At 40.0% G+C, this 6,000-nt stretch overlaps 1 pseudogene; it reads left to right on the forward strand.

Annotated features, from left to right (window-relative positions):
* Positions 1–5,157, forward strand: part of LOC149233765 (G-type lectin S-receptor-like serine/threonine-protein kinase At2g19130 pseudogene) — a 32,464-nt pseudogene extending 27,307 nt beyond the window's left edge.
* The last annotated feature ends 843 nt before the right edge of the window (positions 5,158–6,000 follow it).

Raw genomic sequence — 6,000 nt, forward strand, 5'->3', positions numbered from 1 at the left:
GAGCATGGGAATGCCCGCCTCAGCTAGATCATGAAAGCAGAATGAAAAATAATGTATTGTATTGTATTGTATTACAGGTCACCTCTCAGCGATTGAATGAACTTCGGATCCTCCTGATAAAGCATTTCACCCGATAAACGACCTCATACTTTAGGGGGCAACTGTTATAGACATTTTTGTGCCTTACAGCATGAAGCATGAAATGTCCATAATCTAAGGGATCCAAAGTCCCTAAACATGTTGTTCCTAACCCTAGAGGAACAAGGTCAGCAAACCACAACACTGAATATCAGTTCTCCACCTGAAAACACTCAAAAACAAGCTAATTCTGGATCATGTCAACTGCTCCACTGAGCATCTGCGCTGAATGTCAACTGCTCCACTGTGTACCTGCGCTGAATGTCAACTACAAAGAAGGCTACCTGTGCTGGGCGAGTTTGGCCAAGTGGCACAGTCATTCCTCAAGGTGTCAATGCCCAGGAAGCTTCCAAAATGACACTTGGATCAGGGAATTCGACTTGTGATGAGTAAGAGGGTCTAGATCTCCAAGTGGAAGAAAGAACCTCCAAGTGGACTCAAGAACTGAAGAATAACTGAAGTGGGAGAGGACACTAGTCAGCTCCATGCCAAGCTCAAGCTGACTCAACCTTTCTCCAAAAATCCTATATATAGAGCTCTCTCATGAGGTCTAGGGGGGCTGGAATCTTGTGAATGTAAGGAAGTGCTGTTGGTTTGAGTATAGAACTATTGGGTGATTTGCTTGAAGGAGGTGAAGAGGAGATTTCTTTCTGCTGGGAGGTGATGCTGGATTGGGCCTTTTATGGTTGTATCACTTCCTGAACTTTACTTCTTCCATTAATAAAGCATTTGAGGTTCTTCTATATGCATGTGTCTCAATGGTGTATTGTTATACTTGTGTATTTGATTTATTCTAATCCTTGAATCAATTATGAATGTATGCTTCTTGTAGTTTCCCTCTCTTGCCATTTTGCAGGATCTTGGTGTTGCTGGGCCAGTGAAAGAGCAAGGAGATGGGAGCAAGCAGCAAAGAGAGAAGATTGGATCAATCATTAGCGAAAGACAACGGTTAGTGGATCTCTTTCTACCCTCTCTTACATCTCATAAAGAAGTAATCTCGAATGGCTTTGTTTTGATTGTTGCTGAGGTACTATCACCCTTAGAGTGGGATAGGGTCATTCCGTGTTGGATACTTTTCCCAACAACAGTCATGAATAGAGTGTCGGAAGAAGCATGGAGTGGGACAAAGCAACGAGTCACCCACATGAAAGTTTTTGGATGTGTGGCTTATGCACACATTCCAGATCAGCTAAAGAAGAAGTTGGATAGCAAAGGGGAGAAATGTATTTTTATTGGATAAAGTGATGAATCCAAAGCTTATAGGTTGTATAACCCATCCACCAAGAAACTTATTGTGAGTAGAGATGTTCAGTTCATTGAGGAGGAAGCTTGGGATGGAAACATAGAGAAAACAGTGAATGTTAAAACCTCTTTGTCTCATAATGAAGATGATGAGGAGATGGCTGAAATACATCCCCAAACAGTAGCACCAACACAAGGACAACAAGAGAAACCCTTGAGGAGAAATGAAAGTGCTTCTCCAAGCACACCACAAGGAGGAAATTCAAGTGCTTCTTCAAGCACTTGTACACCAAATGAAAGAGGTAAGAAGTTCAGAAATTTAAGTGACATTTATGAACAAGAGGCAGCAAATGAAGGTATGAACTCTTTGTTTGCTCTATATTGTCATGTTGATGACCTTATTCATTTCGAAGAAGCAATTAAGGATAGGAAATGGATAGAAGCTATGGATGAGGAGATCAATGCCATAGAAAGAAACAAGACATGGGATTTAGTTGAACTACCAAAAAGAAAAAAAGTCATTGGAGTTAAATGGGTCTACAAGACCAAGAGTAATGTTGAAGGAAAAATAGAAAGACACAAGGCAAGACTGGTTGTCAAAGGATATAAGCAGCAATATGGGAGACACTATGAGGAAACTTTTGCACCGGTTACTAGAATGGAAACTGTGAGAGCAGTGTTGTCCATTGCAGCACAAAACAAGTGGAAAGTTTACCAAATGGACGTGAAGTCAGAATTTCGAAATGGAGTGTTAAAGGAAGAGGTTTACATTGAACAACCTCTAGGCTATGAAAAGAAATTCCAAGAACACAAAGTGTGCAGATTGAAGAAAGCTCTTTATGGGCTGAAGCAAGCACCAAGAGCGTGGTACAGTAGGATAGATTCCTATCTACTGGAAAATGGATTTGAAAAATGTGAGGGAGAACCCACCCTCTACATCAAAGAAAATGATGGTAAAATTCTAATTGTTGTGCTATATGTTGATGATGTTATTTTCATAAGTAATGATGATTGCCTTATTGAAAATTTCAAAACAGTCATGAAAGAAGAATTTGAAATGACTGACATGGGTTTGCTGAGATAATTCTTAGGAATAGAAGTAGAACAAAATGGAAATGGGATTTTTATCTCACAAGAAAAATATGTTAATGAAGTGTTAAAAAGATTTAATATGCAGGAGAGCAAAGCAGCAATCACTCCCATAGTGATGGGATTAAAACTCAGCAAAGAGGACAACCACAAGGATTTTGATCCTAGGTTGTACAAGAGCATAGTTGGCAGCCTCATGTATTTGACTCTAACTAGGCTGGATATAATGTATGTTGTTATCTTGATTTCCAGATTCATAGAGAGGCCAAAAGAAGCACATTGGCAGGCAGCAAAAAGGATTCTGAGGTATGTTAAAGGTACTAAAAGGTTTGGCATTTCATATACTGTTTCAGAATGTTCAGATTTAATTGGATACACTGACAATGATTGGGCTGGAAGTGTAGATGATCGGAAAAGCACATCTGATTATGTTTTTCACATAGGTTCAGGAGCCATTTCATGGGCTTCTAAAAAACAGCCTATTGTAGTGTTGTCTACAGCAGAAGCAGATATGTGGTAGCTACAACAGCAGCGTGCCAAGAAATTTGGATGAGAAGGATGTTAAGTAGCTTATGCCAAGAGAAAACAAAAGGAACTGTGATTTTTTGTGACAATAGCTCAGCTATTGCATTATCCAAGAAGGATGTGTTTCATAAGAGAACGAAACACATTGACACAAAGTTTCACTACATCAGGGAATCAGTAAACAATGGAGAAATTGTTTTACAACATTGCAGAACTCAGGAGCAGGTTGCAGATATTCTGACCAAACCATTGGGGCAAAAAAGTTTTGAGTTTTTGAGGAAATGTCTGGGTTTGACTGATAACCCAGTAGTTGAAATTAAAGGGGAGTGTTGAAATGATAATTCCAACTGTAGCATTTATTTGTGTAAAACCACCTGTGGATTCCCCGCTATTTCCGTTCTCTTCTTTTTGCGATGCAATTTGATCGCTATCGCACATTAACCCATTGCACACTTATGTATTCTGATTGCGATTTCGCGATGCGATCTGATCGCATATCGCAAATTGCATCCACGCCCTGTTGCCTTTGTTACACCCTGTGTTTTTTGCCAATTGCGATTCTGCGATGTGATGCGATCACAAATCACAAATCGCACCCATATGTTAGTGCTCCACTTTTCTCTTCCGCCGATGCGACGTTGCGATGCGATATGATTGCAAATCGCATATCTCACCTTCTTCAAACCGATCTCAGCCATCCGCTTAAATCAACAGTTGATGTACAGGCTTGTAGCAAAATTACGTGAAGTGAAGTATAAGTTTCATTGACCGCCAGTTTTGTCAGTGAAACAATAAATGAAAATTTACTACGGTTGGTAAACATAGGTAAAAGCCTTTAATTTTATTGTTTTTTAATTTTCACGGGAGTATGGCATAGTAAAAAAAATGTAATGTCCTGTTTTATTGTATCATGGAAAATGGAAAATGTAATGTAGTAGATGCAGCAGCGCAAGTTTATCAGTGCAGACACAGTAGTGTAAATTTTAAGAGGAGAGATAGAGTAAATTTTTTGTGTGTTGAATTGAAGCGTTCCTATTGTAATCCCTCTGGAAGAGGAAGACCCTTTTGTAACAAGCAGTTTTATTAATGAATATAAGTTTCTTTGTGTATGTGTAAAATTTTGTTCTCCAGAAACAATTTTTTTTGTTCCGCTATGCAAATAAAACAAAGCAATGTTCTCTGTTTAGTTTTGTTTGGAATCATCAGAAATTCCCGACACCTACTTGCTATTTTGGCCTTTGTGTTGTTGTTATATGGTTTTGGAAGCATTCCATTTTGCTTTCCACATAATACGTCCCCACCGGGCTAACTTTATTCACTTACAGAGCGCTGTAGAATGCAACGAAGAAATGTTCTGAGCGTCTGGAAGGTGGGGGTTTCGGCTCCGTCTTCAAAGGGACTTTAGCAGATGGCTCTTCGGTGGCAGTTAAGAAGTTGGAGAGTGTGAGCCAAGGAGAAAAGCAATTTTGCATGGAGGTGAGTACCATCGGAGTAGCCCAGCATGTGAATTTGGTTAGGTTGTTGGGGTTTTGTACAGAGGGCTCCCAAAGACTGTTAGTGTACGAATACTTTCCTAGTGGCTGCCTCAGATCCTTCCTATTCAAGAAATCCCAAAGAAATCATGAACAAAACAAGTTGTTGAGCTGGAAAACACGTTTCAACATCGCAGTGGGAACTGCCCGGGGAATTGTTTACCTGCACGAGAAGTGCAAGGACTACATTATTCACTGCGACATCAAGCCCAAAAATATCCTCCTCGATTCCAATTTCTGCCTGAAGGTGGTCGATTTTGGAATGGCGAAGCTCCTTAGGAGAGAGTATAGTAAGGTTTTGATGACCATTAGAGAAACGAGAGGATACTTGGCCCCCGAGTGGCTCTCAGGTCTGCCGATCACTGTGAAGGCCGACGTCTACAGCTTCGGAATAACGTTGCTTGAAATAATTGCGGGGCAAAGAAACATGGACAAGGTCTTTGAATCGTTCGAACTATTCTTTCTGGCTTGGGCTGCATCTCACATCAGCAACAGAAACGACATGGAGGTACTGGACAAGGAATTATTCAACGATGCAAATGCGGAACAAGTGGAGAGGGCAGCCACAGTGGCAGGATGGTGCATTCAGGACGACGAAGAAGCGAGGCCGTCAATGAGTGAAGTGTTGTAGATATTGGAAGGCATTGTAAACGTACCCCCTCTTCCCCAATTCCCCACTCACTTGACACTTGTGATGACGGTCCAGTTGCTGTCTTCTGGGATAAAAGTACCTCTACTGAATGTGCACGCATCGACACTGCTAGTCCCTCCACTCCACTTTAGAACCTCGATAATATTTTTTACACAACCTCTATATTATCTTTTGTGAAATTTGAGGTGGCTTCATGGCAGATTCTATAATTTCCATTTTTCTACATCGCATTACGCATCCAAAATTATTGTAAAAAATTCATATACAAAGTAAATAAAGAAATTTGAATGAAGATATTTAATGAAATTGTTTATTATATAATTATATATTCCATCTTATTACTCCCTGCAATAGGCACGGGACTATAATAATCGAACAAATGGTCGAGTTAAAATCAGCCATGTGGCAAGTACATAAGTGTTTGGGGAGGCCATAACCATGGTTATTATGTCGAGTAAATGTATGATTCATATTTCTAAACATTTCGAAAACTGCAAACTAATACTAGCATTAATTCACGATACTAAATGCTCTTTGGTCTTTAAATTATAAGGTAAAGTAAGCACAATCTTAGACCGACATAAATCATCTGGCCATGGTTTGCCACCTGTGACATTTGGCCATTTATGATATTAGCAGTTTATTACCACCTATGACATCTAGCCATTTGTGACATTTGGCCATTTATGACATTGGAAATCTATGACATCTGGTCCTTCTGCTTGGCAGGGACATATGAGTTCTACGCTCTTACCTCTTGACTCTTACCTCGATTCCTCTACGAGGTCAAAGTTACCTTGGTAACTTCTGCAACATCAAGGT

This window comes from Pinus tabuliformis, chromosome J (genome assembly GCF_031772625.1).
Source record: "Pinus tabuliformis cultivar Carrire ecotype Pingquan chromosome J, CPIR1, whole genome shotgun sequence".
Lineage (NCBI taxonomy): Eukaryota > Viridiplantae > Streptophyta > Pinopsida > Pinales > Pinaceae > Pinus > Pinus tabuliformis.